Raw genomic sequence first — 19,778 nt, forward strand, 5'->3', positions numbered from 1 at the left:
TCAGCTTCCTGCGGACGGGAAACACGTTAATATCACCCCAGTATTCAAATCAGGCATAAGAGAGTCACCCCCCCCTGAATTATCGACCCATCTCATGAACCAGCCTCCCATGCAAAATCATCGAACATGTCATCTACACCCAGATCATGGACATCCTAGATTCAAATATCTTCTTCAATTCCGCGCAGCTTGGCTTTCGCAAAGGTTTCTCATACGAGACTCAACTGGCCATGTTTTGGCAAGACTGGCATATTAAATCGGATCCTTAGATGCAGAGTGACGCCATCTTTCTGGACTTAACGAAAGCGTTCGATAAAGTACCACATAAACGCCTTCTGTTTAAACTTTCGCGGTTAAACCTACAACCCGCGTCCTAAAGTGAATCCGTGAATTGTTAAGTAACCTCACTCAAGCTGTCTTTGTTAACAATGCTCCGCTACTTCCCTTCCGGAAACATCCGGTGTTCGCAGGGCTCAGTTCGGAGTCCGATTTTATTTCTCATATTTATAATGATCTCCCAACTCACGTACCCTGTAAAATCCGAATGTTTTCTGATGATTGTGTTACTTACCACACTGTTTGTAACGCTTCTGATCAATTAGCTATGCAAAGTGATCTTAATATTCCAAAACAATGGTGCGAAGATTGGCTAATGCAACTTAACCCTCACAAATGCAAAGCCGTATCCTTGACCTGCTGCCGCTCTCAACTTGTTTTAAAGCGAAGATTTTTACCTCTACCCCCCAAGGGTTCTTTCGCGACCGTAGGTGTCAACAGAAAACTCCCGGAAACAAATAAAAGAAGTTACGGGCACCACCAGGAATTGAACCTGGAGCGTATAGAGAAACGGAGTTAGAGCCCGATTCTCTTGCCGATTGGGCTACGAGCCCTCGCGGAGACGGAGGAGACAGAGGGTACACTCACCGAGCACACCTGCGGGTTTCCCCCTGCGTTCTCACTTTATGCCACGTGATAGCGTCACGCGACCTCTCGCGCCGCTGTGCGCTCGCCCGCGGCACGTGTAGTGGCCGTGTGCGCGCCTTGAGCATGCGCTAGGAGTTATAAAAATTCAAGGAAGCTCACACCAATGCATGGCATCGCGTTTCTCCGTCTCTGCCACCGATCTCATCACCTCCGTCGGCGGCGACAGTGACACAGAAGAGATGAGAGCGTCTAACACCGGGTTTGGTCTTCCTTTAATGTTAAGAAAAATGAGTTTGCACTCACGCGGCTCACCAGTACAACTCTACCAACAACCATTCACGAATAATGCATTCACTGAACCTTTGAAAAGAATATCTCTTTCAAGTAATAAAGGGTGTGGTTTCACTTGACTCTACTTTTACTCTTTCTAGAGCCACGCGTATGAATTCAAGTGACGTCTGACGTCGCATGGGTAATAGTTCTGGGAGTCGTTTACAGCTTCCTTTTTCAGCCGCTTTCCCAGGGTAGATTGTCAAGCATCTTTTCCTTATTCTAGCAGTAACGTTCCAGTTGAAACAGTTAATAAATATAAATATCTGGGAGTCACATCATGCAATGACCTTTCACGGGGTTTGCTTATCACAAACGTTATTTCATTGGCAAATAAAACGCTTGGATTTTATTAGCTTACAATTAGGAAATTGTTAGCTTACAAAAGCCTTGCAAGAACTAAACTAAAATATGCTTTCCCAATCTGGAGTTCGCAACAATCCTATATTCAAGACGCCTTGGGTCTCTTCAAAGCCGTGCCTCTCAGTTAATCCATAGTTCGTACTCCTACGACGTCACCGTATCTTCACTCAAGGCACAAACTGAACTACCCCTCCTTTTCTTTAGCCGCCGTATCGCCAGTCTTTCTTCATTTCATAACTTTTCTCACGGCTCGTTGGGGATGCCACCTTATTTTGTTCCCTCAGCGCACATCTCTGGGCGCACTAGTCAACCCCCTTCAGGTCACACGCCCACGTGCATGCACCGTCAATTTTTCTGCATTATTTTTCCTCGCACAGCAGCTGAATGGAGTGGCCTTTCAGGCGACGACATTCCTGCTATTACTTGTACTTCCACCTTCACGGACACACTAACCACCTTACAGCGTAGCACAAGGGATTGTTTTCTGCAGATTTTTATGTACCCACCCCTTATGTAATAGTGTATTTAAAGAAATAAAATGAAGTGAAATAAAAAATGAAACAAAATGTGGGTAAGGAAACTGATAACGTTAACTGTCATGCCCCCCTACATGGTTGTGCACCCTGCGTGCATAAATTATTCAGGTTTGCACGTTGCATGGCCAACCTTACAGCTCGAGCTCGCGGATGGGGGAGAACTTCCGTTGGTAGCGACAGCTTCCGTAGTAACGTCGGCTGGAAAAAAATTCACTCATCTCCACGAAGTCAACCATGACGAGTGGGCGAAGCACTGGGGATCATTCTTACCGTATACCACCCGTGACATTGCTCACTCGCGCATATGAATGAGTGACAACGCGTGTGCACAGTATATTCTCAGGGGTAGCTTGTAGGCGTTGCCGTTCAGCCGCTGGTTCCCGAGCACTCAACTCCGGGTCCTCTTGGCGTTTTTGACGTTTTGCCGCCACTTCCCAAACTCTTGCCTCCGGCGTAGCTTGTTGTCTGCGTAGACGTTGAGCCGCCGCATGCAGCGCCTTACGTTAGTTTTCATCCATGGCAGAAAGACAATGTGAGGTCTCGAACGCGCTTATATACGCATTTGCAACGCAGCATTCTCTTTCTCTCTCCCTGTCTCTCTCTCTCTAACCTTTTGTGAACCTTTTATTTTGTTATTGTTAACATTTTGTGAACCTTTTGTTCAACGATGTTTCGATTTACACGGTGCTCTGTGTTTCCCCCTCATCCCTACCTCCCTCCCTCCCTTTCCCCCTCTCTCTCTCCCTCCATCCCTCCTTCTCTCTCTCTCTCTCTCTCTCTCTCTCTCTCTCTCTCTCTCTCACTCACTCTCTCCCTCTCTCTAACCATTTTGAACCTTTTATTTTGTTTTGTTAACCTTTTGTGACCATTTTGTTCACAGATGTTTCCATTTACACAGTGCTGTGCCATGAGTACGGACGCCGGACAGACTCTGGACGGACAAGCCTCGCCCCTAAGGTGCTTCGCCCCTAAAACTGTATGCCTTCAGAGCGATGGCGCTAGTACAGAGGGACGTCAGCACCGCGGTGTCTTGAAAACGTGCGGCATTTTCCCTGTGAGTGCCCGCAATTTCTGCAACGTTGTTTGCAAACAAAAGGTAGTCTAAAGCTGCATTCCGCGTTATTGAATTAAGTCTAGGAGTGTTTATGAACGGCGTTTCTCAAGGTTGCCTTTGTAGTATAAAAATTCTTACAGCAAACTGAGAAAGGAGTGCCGCGTTTGATTGTTACAAGTTGCAGCGTCACGTGCCTGTGTTTCTGCATGTGGAAGAAATGACGGGTCGTCTCCACTAACGTAAAACCTGGTGAGGGGCGAATCATGAAGTTTATAAGGGCATTCTTGGCGCCTCGGCGTTTTTGCCAACCGAGGTGAAACCGTTGGGGGGCAGAGGTATACAGCTTTGCTTTAAAAGTATCTTGTCTTTGAAGCACGAAGCTGTCTAGGGCGACGCGCTAACGAGTGTCCCGGTGTTTTTTTTTTTTTTTTTAGTACGCGTTACGCTCTAGCGCGAGGAGTAAACGAGTGTCTCGGTGTTTCAGTACCGTGACTACAAGAGACGAACGAGGATTATGACGACGACGACAAGAGACGCCAACAGCCCCACCCCCTAAGGGGCTACGTCCCTAAAAACGGGCGCTCGAACATCTGCACTGTGACACGTGCGCATAGCGCGAGATGGGGGGGGGGGGGGGGGGTAGGTGCGAGAATGAATGAATGAACATGCTATGCAATGGGGAGTGATGAGTTGCTGCGTTGAGATAATGGTGGGGTTATGCATTGCCAGCGCGCTCATACCCAATGTAGCCCTCGGCCGCGCTCCGTTGCGGCGCAAGCTCTTTCAACAACCGCGCTCTGCCACATTTGTTATCAGCCATTACGGCTCTTTAGCCTCGCTCTAAAAAGAGTCGGAAGACAGCAACAAAAGTTGCACAACTGGCCCCGCTATTGTGCAAAGCCAGAGTCGAAGGAAATAGCGCCTTCCGCCGTGCTTTATAGTGGACAAAATTGTTAACTGTGCCTGTACTAGTGAAGCTTTTGCGGTTCCAGGTTACTGGCCCGCTCCTCCCTGTATCTTTTTTTTTTTATGGGGCAACATGTATGATCCAATATGGGATTTCACCATACCTTGAAGACCACGAATATTTTCTGAATACCATGTAAGGCTTCCACCCACACGTCTCGACTCAGGACATACTAATACAAATTATATTTCCTTCAGCAGAGGGCTACTCAGAAGCTTATGTACCTTAAAAGGTCATTGTCAAAAGCGACCCCGGAAATAAAACTGTTAGCTTATACAACCTCCCGTGACTCGAATATGCGCAGTTGTATGCGAACCTTACACTCAAATTAACATTAACAAACTAAAGAGCGTGCAGGGTAAGGCCATTTGATTCGTCTACAACTCACACAGAAAGCGCACATCTCTCAGTGCTCTTTTGAGAAGTGCCCAATTAGAAAGATTCCAGTTGAGACGGTACTGGAACTGGCTCAAATTTAAGTATCTACTTTACCACGGTAAATTAGGAATTAACAAGCTTAAATACATACAACCAGTAACATTACGTCCGACACGTAAATCACGCTAAGAAACTCAATAACTTTTAGTGCAGAACAGATGTGTTTAAAAACACTTTTTTTCCACGGACTGTTCGAAAATGGAACGCGCTTCCCCCGATGTTATGGCATGTCTGATGATAGATCGATGCATTTATGTCATCTCTGAAAAAGCAAGCGCCGCCCTGAAAATGTGCAAAATTACTATGCATTTGTCCTTCACACTTTTTTTAATTGTAGGGTGTAGTTTATGTTCGCTTGTTTGAGACTTTGTCTTTGTTGCTTACTTTTCCTTGGGCTTCTTTTCTGAAATATTCATAATAAGACTGTCCACCCCCTGTGTCGTCATTATCGCGACGAGGCCCCGCCTCTTGTGCCGACTATGTATGTGCGCAGAATGCTGCGCACTTATTTCTTGGCATCTCTCTAATCTGTCATATCGTTCTTTACTTGTGCGTATAACACTGCGCGCATTAAAAAATACGCCGTAATATTTTTTATTCTTTTTGCATTTCTGCGCAGTTTTCGCTTGCCTGGCCATTCTGCAGCTTTTATTAAGCTTGCATTTTTATCATTTTTTGACTGTATAGATTTGTCCTCTCTGTACGTGTTACAACGTACACCCACTCCTGCCGAGGGCCTTGTGTAAGGCTGGCAGTATTTGTGAAATAAATAAAATAAATAGGAAATCTTCGACTGGCTTCCCAAAACACACAAGCATTGCATCCGCATCCTTGATTTATACATAAAGAGCGCTTTCGATAATGTCAGTCCCCATGGTATTCTTCAGGGTCTCGCATCTGTTGATTATGGGCCGAGAATGTACAATTATTTGGCATTTTACCCTACCAATCGCATTGCGACCATAGGAATTGGCCGATCTCTCAGGGCACCTCTCCCCCCCCCCCCCCCCCCAGGGTGCAGTAGTCTCGCCCGTTTTGTTTATTCTTGCTACGAAAGATCTCCCCCCTTTATTAAACGAAATACCTCACATTCTTCCTGCAATTTACCTGGATGACATCACCTTATGAACAGCTATAGAATCTATTGGGCGGCAAGATGGATGTCAAGTAGCTATAAACGAAGCACAGAGCTACCTCCGAACAACAGGCCTCAAATGCGCGCCGGAAAAATCATCGCTTTCACATTTCGCGCTGGTACGGCGAAACAAAGGAAGACCATCATCCCAGACCCGGTTCTACTCATAAATGGCCAATCCGTTCTACCGTTCTAACTCTGCCACATTTGCGAATTTCGGTGCTTTTTTTCAGCAAAATTGGCTTCGGAATCAACACAATCGCCCCTCTCCAAAAGACTGTTAACCAACTCATGCACATAATACAGCACGTCCCGCACCGTCGCTACGGCCTCAAAGAATTATACAAGCCATACTGATTAGTCGAGCCCCATATGGAATGCTGTATTTGGTACCTAGAGCGAATGAAAAAGCAAGATTGAATATAACTATCCGCCAGGTCTACAAAACCTCATTTTGGCTGCCCTCCAAGCCGTCCACATCAAAATTACTACAATTACGCGCGCATAATAGATAGAAAAAGAGCCACAGGAAGAGCGCCACGTTTCTCAAATAGAGCGCATGAAGATAACACGTACGGGCCGGCAACTACCCGGCAATTGGGTTATAATATACCACTGGTTAAAGATTATAAAACAAGTATACCTTTGGAGACACGCCAGTTCATGCGTGTGCATACGCCACTGCATACGCCAGCGCATACGTCAGTGCAATACGCCAGTGCATACGCCACTACATACGCCAATACCATGAAATATGTACCCGACTTACAAAAAGGCACGAAGAATCGCCCGACCACGAGCCGTGTCCAAATATTGTAACTATGACCACAATACCTTCTATGTAGGCGCATCTCCTTATCCGCACCCTCCCCCCGTGTAGCCTGTGTAGTGAACGTACAGTGACAGAAAATAACGCCCGCCATGGTCAACACCACATCAATCGATACTGCCGAAGAAGCCGCAATAGTCCATGCCATACTATTACCCACGACAGAGTTACCATAATAACGAACTCACAGACTGCTTGCGGAAATTATCACCAAGGACGCATTTCTAAAACGGCACTCCATATTCTACAAAAAAGCCTCAACACTGCGGAAGTCTACATTGTCTGGGTTCCTGGTCACGGCCCCTCGAAGGGAACGAGGCGGCTCACGCCGCAGCCCGAGCTTATACACACCAGGCCGTTTCTCTCGTGGGAGGATCGGACCCCCTGGCATCCGAACAACAACCTTTTCTGCGACAGACGGAGATCTGGGCTCACTATCGATACCAACGGCGAATGTTCCCACATGCGCACTCGCGACTCACTATAGATGAAGCTACCACCTTCAGAAGACTCTAAACCAAAACCTATCCCCGCCGCCCCCTCCTCCATGCGATGTATCCGAGCGAATATCAAGCCACCTGCAACTACTGCCCAGCACCCGGTACCCTATACCATCAAGTACGGGAGAGCCAAAAAACGCCGCGTCTACATCCAATCTCCAATCCCTTCTTTCAACAGTGGACGGTGTCGTTGGCCAGCCATACAGCTCTGCGATACAGCTTGATCTGGTGATTAGGGCTGGCGAAGCCAGCCACAGCCAGGGCATATCGAGCTGAAGATCCCTTCCACAAGGCGGGTGCCCTAACAGTAGCACATGTTGTTAAATAAAGATTTCATTCATTCATTCATTCATTCGGTACTTTCGTCCGTCAAGACAAGAATTGGGACAAGGTGGCCTTCTCCTTCCTTTGCCTTTTAGCCTGAATCGGCAGCAATTAAGAAGACCAGATTTGCTGCCAGATTTGCCGGTTTTTATGCGCAGGCATCCCTCGGCATCACGTTGTCACTCACTGCTTACCGGGAGATTGTGCCTGAATGAGTTTACGACCTCCGCAGCGTTCTAGCAAGTAAGGCTGGCTTACAGAGTCGTAAAAAGGTGTTTGAAACTACATAAATCCCAGCTCTAAGCTTCCGCATATACTTACTTTCGATAGCAGTAAGTGATGCCATGGTATACGCCGCTCTCCAAATTGCTAAGGCAGAGGAGAGGGAACTGTGACATAGTGGCCTCAGCACATATTGCTGCATACTGGTTCATGTCCATGATTTTATCCCCGACGAGATTAGTATCTTGCACAGAGGTGCTAGTTAAGGAAGATCACAGGCCGCAGCAGAAAAAACAACGCACTCGACAGCCCATTCAAATGCATGGATTACGTGCTCTGTGTAGTTGTAAGGCAGCTGCCACTGGCATAGGCCAGGGTGACCTGCAGAAGCAGCATCGGGAAATCATACCCCAGCATGCAGACTGCGACGACATTCCGTTACTCAATCCTCCTTCGCCCTCCTGCCTAATGAATATAACGCAACCGGATCTTGCCCACAGCCGACAACAGCGACTCGCACGCCCGTTTGCAAGGAAGACCATCTTCGGGACTCATTATTGATGCTGCGCTGTTTCCATGAAACGGAAATCAGAAGCATCTTCGCGTAGGACCACCAAAGTCGATGGATCACGGGTATACAACGCTGAGAAAGGCTTATCTACACAGTCCTGACGCACCTGCGTCAGCATCCCACAGTAGGGAGTACTCCGTTTTTCTGAGATTAAGAGCACACCTGCACCGGCAGGAAGTAGAGGAGCACGATCCGGAGGAAGGCTGAGCGGGTAGAAAATCGCGGAAGAGAAACACAGGTGAGCGCTGCAGGGGTTTCCCTTTTGTGCCGAGTCACACCGTTGGTCTAGGCACTTGTGTGGCTTGGAAAAAGGGGCCGCGCGTGCTTTGCTAAAGCCGTTTTCGCGAAGCCCTGACCGAACCTGTACACTAGGCGGCCTTTCGTGATTTCTCGTTTGGCGACGTGACAGCTGCCGTGGAGGAAGCGTTCTTTCGGAAAGCACCTTGCCATGTCAAGACGAAGCCATACGCCCCGGTCGAAAATCGACAGCAGGTTTGGAGTCTGGAAGTCCGATGTTTCATACAGCCGCATCCAAAAAACTTAACATACCAGAAAGGCGTGGGCACACTGGAAATAAAAACGCTGCGGTTAGAAAAAAGCGGCTGGAATATGTCTGGAGCATGTTCAGGAAATTAAGATGATTTGAAATATTCTGTCACCCTATGCCCTATGGGACCAGCAGTGCATATACCCAAAGAGGGCAGAACCGAAATACAGTGACAAAGAATCGGTTATAAAAATGTTCGTCTAGTTATATTTTGGACACGTAAAACGTCACGTCTTGCTAAGTAACCAGGTAAACAGGTAGCTGCGCATTTCGGGAAGTTAAGAGACCAGCTGAAGTTCAATTGTAATTTTTCCCGATGAAGCTACACACAAGCCTATGAAACCCGTCATAATGGCGGGCTGGGAATTATTTGGAAACGGGAGGGTCATGCGTTTACGGGCGTGTTTTATTATTATTATTATTTTCACCTCGATTAGAAACATGGTGACATTTGTAAAGTAGCAGAAACGCAACTCTCGGCCGCTTTATCGGTAAAATGAGTGTTTTAGCGGGAGATTTTTCTAGTCTGCTGTCATGCAAGTTTAGAAGGACTCGTTGTTTGACGAGTTGGTGCATTTTCGCAAAAGGGGTAAACTGCGCTAAGGAAGACGCCACACAGAGAGAGGTACACAAAGACAGGCGCAGGCGCAGAGAGAGGTACACAAAGACAGGCGCAGGCGCAGAGAGAGGTACACAAAGACAGGCGCAGGCGCAGAGAGAGGTACACAAAGACAGGCGCAGGCGCAGAGAGAGGTACACAAAGACAGGCGCAGGCGCAGAGAGAGGTACACAAAGACAGGCGCAGGTGCAGAGAGAGGTACACAAAGACAGGCGCAGGCGCAGAGAGAGGTACACAAAGACTGCGCCTGTCTTTGTGTACCTCTCTCAGTGTGGCGCCTTCCTTAGCGCAGTTTACCCCTTCTGTCATGCAAGGACGTATAAAGAAACTGCCGCGCAAAATGGTCCAGCTTCCAGCTAAGCAGCTCGATAGCCTTAACTCAAGCACCGTAACGGAAATTTTTGGAAGGATCATTCAGACAAAACACAAATTGGGGTACACAGAAACAATTCCACGCCAGAGTAACAGTCACACCAATTTACTGCGAACCTTCTAAAAATTAGGCTAGGTATCAATAAACGAAGATAGGCGAGGCCATCGCAACACAGAAAAGTCTGGAAGTACACGGAAGGGGCCTTCGTTCTGCAGTGAACACAAACAGGATGTTGATGATGATACTTCAGCACACGGTAAGTATCACAAGGTGATTTGAGTAATTCGTAGCGCATTACACTGGCACGCTGAATAGCAGAAGGGCAGCTTCTCGGCGAGACCACAAAATCGGAATTTTCGTCGTGCTTTGTGCGCGTTCTGCCTCCTTACTGCTCTAATTTCGTTGGAAGCAAGAGCGTATCGCTCCTAAAAACTGACCGTTATTTTTCATTCATTCATTCATTCATTCATTCATTCATTCATTCATTCATTCATTCTGATAAGTGGCAGTCAGGTGCGCCCTACTGTGAAGGCACAACTGCGGCCGGAGCAGAAAGCAACATCGCCTTAACAAAATGCCTGTTGAGGTTTCCGACCGCGAATAAGTGAAGACGAGCTTCTCTGCGATCAAATTCCACGATTGAAAGAAAGGTCGAGACACGGATTTTAGCGTCGGGAGATGCTGATGTGACAAGATAGTCGTAACATATTAACCTGGCTATGCCATTTTGGAACAATTTCAGCGCATTTACGGAGTTATTGTCAGTATAAAACGGGCAGCAGCGGCGTATTCCAACATCGTGCACGCAAAAGGTCATGTGTATATGGCTAACTTTAGAGAAAAGGTCGGAAATTGCCAGGTTAAGCTGCAGGTTTCCGGAAACATAGTGAGCGTAATTGGTTATGAAGGTGAAACAAGTAGACCAAACTAGAGCTCGAAAAACGTGAACTACCCGATCGCTTATAGATTCCAAAAACTGTGCAGTCACTAGCTGGGCACGTGGGCAGCACATAGTTACGACGCAGGTAAATTGGATGGTTTCGTAACATCTAGGGAGGGCATGCATAGCGTGAAACTTGTCGTTTGATGTGGCCTTAAGCCTTCCCACGATGGCGAATATGTTTGCGTAAAATCTTGTAAAATAAGTGAAGACGAGCTTCTCTGCGATCAAATTCCACGATTGAAAGGTCGAGACACGGATTTTAGTGTCGGGACATGCTGATGTGACAAGATAGTCGTAACATATTAACCTGGCTACGGAGGAAGCACGTCGCACGTACAAAATTGCCCTGTTCGAAGAAGCATTACCAACCCCAGCACCACTTAGTGTCCAGCCGTACGTGGGGTTTCTATAACGAAGCTAGTTGAGTTTTCTAGTCAGTTTCGACAGGCAGGTAGACGTTTTCCCGTTTCGCATTCACCATCATTACGAGGGAAATGATGGCTCATCCCTCATAACTACTGGCACTGATCGTATATCTGCACCAATAAAGATAAGTGCCCCCCCCCTCACTGACTCGAGACACGAAATTCGGGGAGCCGACTCGTTCTGCGGCGTAAGATATTCACAATGGAGGACAGTCTGAAATCTCACTCGTAAGGGTGCAAAATGAGGCCCTGGGAGGAAGTTTCCTTTATTACCTGTTACGAAAAGACTATACTATTCACGTTAACGAACTTTTCGCTAAAAAAGGAAACGACACAGCAAGAAAACACGCACACAAGGACACATATATGTAGGGACACGTGTACCAGCAGGGACACACAGATACAAAGACATACGTGCACACATGCGGCCGCGCGAACTACCGTGGCGTAAAAATCCACCAGACGAAAGGCTCTTGAGAACACGATTGACCCAAAATTCACGTGTCAAGAGGTGACCTCGTATCACGGACTACTTCCCATGAATGCTCTTTTTAAAGACGATAGTCTTTCTTGGGCTACTTAAACCCAGAAATTTTGGTCTGTCTGTATGTCTGTCTGTCTGTCCATCTGTCTGTCTGTGACTCGACTCAGCCACCCGGCCAAAGCAAAACAATGTCTGCGCAATAGTCTTATATAGTCACAGCTAAATCTACCCGTCTATGTCCTGTGTAATGTTCATACTTGTCAACATTGTTGAAGAAGAACAAGACATTACGCAAATATGAGACAACAAATCAATACAGAAGCGATATTTGCAGTGTTCCTTTTAAATGCAGAGCATTTCTTTAACTCACATGTAGCGTCCGCCGTGCGTCCTCAACAGCTCAGCGCGCAGGCGCGCCCGCTCCCCCACTCCTCCTCTCCCGCATCACGCTACCCTCCTCGCTCTCAACAACAGGTCCGCACCCCTCCCCCTACACTATATAAAAAAATAATACTTACCGGCGCCTGGTTTCGATCCCACAACCCTGCGGGCGGAACGCAATGTGCATGGTGCTCTACCCACTGCGCCACAAAGCCGACACAGAATGAAAGGCTACGAACGCGCCTTATATCCTTGACTCATTCAAACTACGTCAAGAAGCTGCTGATACAACGCATTCACTACCACCAACTCCCCAAACACTAAACGTTAACGCAATACACCCACCCCCTATGCGACGCATTTACTCGAGTCCCCCTCGCGGGGAGATGGGCCTTTATAAAAAAATCATACATGCTTGACTTTTGTGAAGTTAAATACTTCATCAACTGCAGAAAAAGAATTCGCTCCGCCGCCGCCCGCTGTCGCCCGCGCCACTATAGCTTCTGGCGCCATTTTAAGAAATCAACCGGCAACAGTTACGCAAGGATCCACTAGATAGGTTCCACGTTCTGCTTGCAACGCACGTGGAGTACGGAAACGCGGTTCTATAAACGTTGAAGTAGGGCGCCTCGATTAACGCGCGTCTTCGCCGTACGGCAGCGTTTGCATCGAGACACCCGGTTTGGAGCAGTGGAACGCGGGAAATTTAAAATGATTTAAGCAAACCTTTGGCGTCTTTACATTGGGAGGAGCGCGACGCAAGAGGAACAACATGAGAGGTGAGCGGGAAAACGAAGGGAGGCATTTACTTCGCAAAAGCGGATAAAGACTATTGTCTTTTGACGGCATTTGCAACGAAACGAGCAGATACGCGGCCAATTTTTTTTTCATGTATACCGAGGAGCAGGGTGCAAACGTTTTATTGAGCGCAATAAAATACAATTTCCCTTCTACCGTATTCGCCTTCAACAGCCGCACAGCTTCAAAAAGTTGAACCAGCAGAAAAAACCCACATTTTTATGGTAACCGATTATTATTATTATAATTTATTTTATTCCATGCAAATAGGTAAACATTTAAATTTTTCTTTTAACGTTCACTTAGGGTGGTATGTTTCTGAAGAGGGACGTTATAACGAAGAAAACCTTATATAGCCCCGGAAACAGAGGGTTCTCCAGACAAAGAAAAAAATCTTGATTGCTTTATGGAATATCTAAACAGAAATCGATCAGGTGTCCATTTTATCATCTGCTTTCCTGCAAGAGAATCTAAAAGCGAAAACAGCGCTCGGAAAATTTTTTTTATTCTGACTCTGTTTTCAGTTTTATTTCTTTATTATTATTTTGAACGGTAACTGAACCCGTCAAAAAGAATAAACATAGGTTTATTATATTTCAGGTTGGCTTGCTTATTGTCTCATCACTTACGACATATATTTTCAGTGAAATATTATAGAAACAATTTTCGAATTCAGCGTGATCCGTCAAGAAAGTAAGTCTTGTGCATGCAAAGGCACGGCCCACTTCGGGAGCGTTCGAATTACCCCAGCCGAGCATAGCAAGCTTGTTTAAATGCTCGCGAAGACTTCGAACTTTACACCTCGAGGTGACACCATCTGAAGCCTGTAGAGATGCTTGCGGTCTCGCCGCCTAACGTTAAAGCAACTTAACAATACAGCGCTACAGAAACAAAGACTTAAGCTGAGGCACACAGCACGAGCGCTGACTTCCAACTGAACTTTTATTACAGAAAGAAGCTTTATTTATAAACACGCATTCACACACCAACGATGAAACATTCGACCCGATAAGTAATGTATATCAACTGTGCCGGACACATGTCATTCAGAACAGACCCCTAAATGATTATCAGCCCCCTCGCACTCAGCACGTGTGTGTACATTCAGATGGCCGGCTAGGTTGCTCCGTTTCGATTGATTGATTGATTGATTGATTGATTGATTGATTGATTGATTGATTGATTGATTGATTGTAGGGTTTACCGCGCCGACGCAACGCAGGCGATGAGGCGCGCCGTAGTGGAGGGCTCCGGATTAATTTTGACCACCTGGGGATCTTTAACGTGCGCCGAAATCTCGTACACACGGGCGTTTTTGCTTTTCGCCTCCATCAGAAAAGCAGCCGCCGCGGCCGGGAATCGAGCCCGCGACCTCGTGCTCAGCAGCGCAACGCCTTAGCCACTGAGCCACCGCGGCGGGTCTGGTTGCTCCGTTTCGCACGTGTAGATACTCAAGTTCCTTTGTGGACAGGGCTATGGAAGGAGCGCTGACACAATCTTCGCCTAGCCTACCGATTTCCGCAGCCTCCACTATTTCCCTTGTCAACTGGTCACAATGACGCTAAATGACTTGTCATTCGTCAAATTTCGGAGTGCATTTCTCGGTGGTGCCCTTGCAGTCTCGGCAGTGTACGCCTAGGTGCCCTCTGACACTTTTGTGGGCGTTGTTACTGTGTTCCCTGAGCCTTGTGTTCAGACACCTGCCCGTCAGACCCACGTACTTTTTGCCGCATGACAACGGAATCTCATACACTACCGACGTTGTGCATGCCACAAGCTTCGTTTTGTGCTCGATGGAGCACTTTCGGGGTTCCTGTTTCGGGAGGTGCGTCGTTTTGCGAAGGGCCGCCAGCTTGCGAGGGGCTGAAAAAACTACTTTCACATATCAGCGGCATTCCCTATTTTCTTTAGCCTATGCGGATTTGTATCGGAGAAATCTTCGCGTTTCTTCTTCGTTCTTCCTGAAAGGAGCGTTACATTTTTTTCGAACCAGCCGCGTTCGCTGGGGCCAATATATATTTAGCTTCTGGCGAAAAAAAAAGTATGTATGGTACATCAAGGAAAATATTTGTTCGCTGAAACGTTGGTTCGTTTGAACATTAATCATGTTATCCCCGTCGTTATCCTCCTACGGTCTGCTCCTCTCATTGACGACGCACAGAATGATGAGCTGCATCCATATACCACGCGTCATCAGGCAGCGGCGGGTCATCCCGCTCGTTCCGCTATTAATTATTTAGTGTGGAACAGCTAAGTAGGGGAAAAAACATTGCGTGTACTTGCTCGAGTGTGCGTGTGTGCACATGTGCGCACCGTTGCGTATGAATGCACTCACCACCTGTCGTTATGTTCAATGCCCTGAGCAACTACTCTGATCGGGGAAGCTACCAAGGATTATGTTTATTGCCTAATGGTGTGTACCTGCGTAGCACGTAGGTTTCCGGACAATAATGAAAGTGTGCGATCATTGTTTATGACTGGTCTACCAGCCCTCTTTATGGTAGAGTTCTCATTCATGTGCTTCATTAAAGAGCGTCGTATTTTCGGCCACTCAATGACGCGCACAAGGCGTTTGTCTCGCGTGTTCTTTGTCGGTCGTTTTACGTCCGCGCTCGCGACGCGACAAACACCGCGGAGCAGCAGTGCAGCTGCCATCTACCGAAATCCGCCTCCAAGGGAATCGACCACCGAAGGCGAACCAGTACATGTAGGGAACTACGAAAAATCAGCCGTATCCCTCCAACGTATCCGATGGGCCCCGTCATTGGTATATAGCGCTATCGGTCGTCGTCATACTGCTATGTGAAGAACAGAGACCGCAAGCTATCACGACCGCGCTCGCGAGAGAAACACATGCGACTGTCCGCACGGCAGGAAGACCGCTGTCACGGCAGTTTCGCCCGGGAAAATGCGTGTGACATCTCTGTCGATGATGTCGCTCGCTGCCCGTGACAGCCGACGGGGCTGGGGAAGCGGGAGGGAGCGGGGGTTCGCTCGTAGTTATGCACAGAGAAGAATGGGACAACAATGTCGGGAGAAGGATACTGTTCCGCGTTTTCTTTCCCTTCTATCGTTCGCGGTTCCTCGTCAATACTCTGGCTGTCTCATACATGAATTAATGGGACTCTGGTTTATTCGGACCGTTAGTAACAATGAATTGACTTCATCACATCGCCAGCGCACACGCGGCTTTGTCATCCAAGGGGTGCTGTGCGTTATCATCCGGCCTTACTTTTGAAGTATACGCCCGACATTTATGATATATTCCGGCCTTATTTTCTGTGTTATGTAAAATATTGGCGGGCCTGTGCAGGTCCCTGGGTGATTACGTAGGTCAAGAAGCCGCAGAGAAGGGTGTTTTAAGGAATGAAACCTGTGAGTTACCTACCGGCCGGTAGGTACCTCAGACTTCTCGTACTGAAACCGGAGGCGGCCTCTTAGCCTCCAACCCAGCGTCCGTGCGAATTCCGGTACGAGCGCCACATCCTTCCCTGGTGAGCCTAAAGAAACATTTGTGCGTAGTGATTGCCACAACACCGCCGCTGCTATGCTGTTCTTGAAAGCGTTATAATTGTAGTGACAACCACGCCAGGATGCACAACGGATTGAGGAGAGGTGCTGTTCTCGATCAGTGGAGACCTTCGATCCTGCCCAACACCATCTAGACTTGTTCTGCCCCTCACCTCCTCCTCGCCCGGCCACCGCCCCCTCCGTTGTGCCCCTCCGGCGCGCAGGTAACGGAGCCAAGCCAGGCCAGTGTACGCCGCTTCGGCAGTGAAGACGCCAGCTCAAATCGCTCTCGAACACTTTAATCGCGCTAAGTACGCGAACGGGACGTCCGGGAAGAAACACTGACGCACATTACAATATAGAGTTGTCAACCACAGCGCACGCACGACAGAAGTCCTACTCTTCTCTGAAGCTCAGCTTCACGGCAGACGAACAAGTTTCTCACGTTTCGCTACCACGATGCAAAAAGACTACTTGTTGCTATTCGCCCTTGTGTTCTTGGGGTCTCTTTTTTTGCACCGTAATGTCGGAGAAAGCCTACACGAGAAATATCCCATGACGAGAGACGCGCGCGATCACCTTCCCTTGCAGCAGCATGCAGCCAGTGCATACGTGACCGTTATGGACATGGAGGATGGCGCATGCGAGCCTCTAGTCGCACCGAGGAGAGGCGGAGAGAAGAAAAGTGAGAGAAGTGTTTCAGCCTGCTGAAACATCGATGCAAAGTTTGTGTACCTGCTACCGAAAATGAACCGTCCGACATACAGTTACCACTTCTCATCCCCTGCTTCACAGTCTAAATGGGTGTGGATTTTTGACGAATATACAAATGTATGAGGTGTCGTGGAGCTGAGGCTCCATAAATGGAGAATTTGAAAATGAAAACCTAGCACAGGATCACTCTGTAGCAGCGGAAGCTGCTGTGTTTTGCCGTCCGCCGCCTATGTCGAACGCCGCTCAGCTTGTGGAATGCCGCCGCCGAGTTCCACAAGCTGAGCTCGTCGCAACGCAAAGGTCTGGCGTACACGTCACGGAGCAGGACCAATGTGGTCGCACCTTTGCCTAAGCGACCCGCCAGCAGGACGTGGCTCGACAAGGACACCCACCCGCAAATCATGCTCCTTTCGCTGTAGCGTACTTCACCCGACCATTCGCTGACGATCCATTCGGTTTCGTTCGCATGGCTTACGAGCGCCTGGGGTTTCAATCGGATTTACCCAATGCTACGGCGCGTGTAATTCAGTGTCTAATGTTGATGCGTCTAACGCCGCCATGCCAACCAAATATAGATATTTTTTATTTTATTATTTATTTATCACGGTACCCACAGAGCCAATGATGGCATTACAGAGGGAAAAACATACAATAAAAAGAAAACACTGAGTAAAGGTTTGTACAAATCGAAATCGAACGGTAACAACCGAAATAACACAAACTGTTGTACAATGGCCAGCAACGACAGCATACAATTGAAATGAATCACCTCATCTGCCGGCATGCGGCGAAAGTTTCACTCGACGTAAAATACACCTCCTGCTGAGTTAGATTATTCCAGTCTGATATAGACCTCGGAAAAAAAGGACATTTTAAACGATCTGGAAGTTCAGTAGCGATGTGGAACTTCATATCGATGCACCATAACCATTCAAATGCTCCTTGAAGGCCCATTTCACTTTCGTGTTTTACCGATTGCTATGAAAGAAGGATCAACCAGATTTTTTTAAATATTATTTATCGAGAAATAGCTGTCTCATGATATCGCCAACTCAAGTGTGTTCACTGATCCAGGTAGCTCGTTTCTTGTTCCTGAGTGTTATTCCTAACATTATTCGTTCCATGGCCCGTTGAGCCGACCTAAGTTTGCATTCTAGTTATTTATTAAGGCGCTAGAATTACCTATTGAAATATGTAGGCCCGGCCCATGATAACTGCGTGGGGCACCCGTGACGTAGTCCGGCATTTACAAGTGGAGGGTGTGCTGAGCCATGGAACACTTCAGAGATACGTTCTGCCGAGGGGTCGTTTTAATTTAAAACGGTTTTCAAACTGCAGAAAAACGTTGCCGAGTAAGGAAATTCTCATTTTCGGCTATTATCACTCGTTCAAACGTGAACTTCTTTGTCAAAATAATAATCGTAACTAATGGTAAGAAACGAGATTCATCGCCTCTTCATACCCGCACGCATGGAACACGCAGACGTCTGTGATGTTTAGCGCTTCCCGGCAAGCACCATGCATTCATTTGGCGCACTTACAGCCAGTTGAATGAAATCCGATTCCCTTATTTCCAGGTGAGGGGTCCTCCAGGCGTTACGCCGTGGCCACGCTGATGCACATGTGAACCTGCATAAATAAAAAAATACCATAAACACGTAAAGTTGCGACCAGCTAGTACAGAGCCCTTGAAGCAGTTATTGTGTCGTTGACCATCAATCAGTTACCACCACACATTTTCTTGCCTCCTCTACCTGCAAAGAGGTACGTCATAAAGCGAAAAACAATTCTTCATTATCATCTCCAAGAAATCAGAAAGGCAGATCCACAAGGTATCTAGTACGATCGTTAAACTGAGTGGAAACACCGGGAAACGGACTTAATACGCTTGCAATGCCTAACGAGGCCCCTGCAGGCCAGAGAAAGTTCCTCTGGGATGTCGATCGAAATTTTAGGGCTCTCATGAAACTTAAAATCCAGCGTGGAACCGTATACCTTACAGGGCTAGGTCAGTAAACGGACGAAATTACCCAAGTCTCCGCCTAACGCTTAGAATAAATAAGCCGCTTCCTGGCTCCCGTCTAATGAACTCCCGGTGCCGGGCCGCCTCACTTATTCTATATTTTCGCTAAGGGATGTAGATAACTCGCGGCTAGGAAAACCGCCAGCGACGTCTCACGACTGATAGTGACTTCCTCGCGCTGTGTTTTTTCAACGCAAATCCGAGGCGGGTCGAATTGCGCCAAATCCGCCGGCTATAACTTTGGAATGGGAAAACACTTAAGGGAATCACGGTACGCGGATTTGCTTTTATAAAAACTGCACACTGCACGAAGAAGCCTTCGAATGAACCGATTCGCCAGTCCCTGCAAAAATTGTTGGCTTCCTGCAACGGGAGAACCTGGAGCCGACCAGTGTAAAAGGACAAACGCACACGTAGAAGTACGTCTCTGTTGGCTTCGCAAAGGCTTGGCTATATAGCTTTGGCTGTCCCGAAGGGCTCTCGATGCCATCCGCGCTCAAAGCATCTTGTCCTAAGGACGCCTCCTGAGAGCTTCAGTGCAAATGCCATCTCTCGATGTCAATGAACTTTTAATCTCTCCCGTTCATGGCAGTTTTAAAATGCGTCACTCCCATTATGTAATTCTTCCCCACTCTTTTTCTCTGGGGTGCCAGCTGACCAATGTATCTTTCTTTGGAAAAATACTGGCGCCAACAACAAACAACCATCGTGGGCTGTCATTGAAAATAAAAATAAAGATTTTACGTAGCCTCTAAACGTGTTTTCTTT

At 47.5% G+C, this 19,778-nt stretch overlaps 1 protein-coding gene across 3 annotated transcripts in view; it reads right to left on the reverse strand.

The window, feature by feature from the left end:
* The window catches only part of LOC144169758 (immunoglobulin superfamily DCC subclass member 4-like), a 411,050-nt gene that overhangs the window by 252,781 nt on the left and 138,491 nt on the right, over positions 1-19,778 (reverse strand). For all 3 annotated transcript variants that reach the window (XM_077699085.1, XM_077699084.1, XM_077699086.1), the window contains exon 2: positions 18,529-18,616. The gene's annotated coding sequence lies outside the window, so the exon portion shown is untranslated. The remainder of the gene's footprint in view (positions 1-18,528; positions 18,617-19,778) is intronic.

The sequence above is a fragment of the Haemaphysalis longicornis genome, unplaced genomic scaffold, assembly GCF_048455015.1.
Source record: "Haemaphysalis longicornis isolate Haplotype H1 unplaced genomic scaffold, Haemaphysalis longicornis Haplotype H1 scaffold_2, whole genome shotgun sequence".
NCBI lineage: Eukaryota > Metazoa > Arthropoda > Arachnida > Ixodida > Ixodidae > Haemaphysalis > Haemaphysalis longicornis.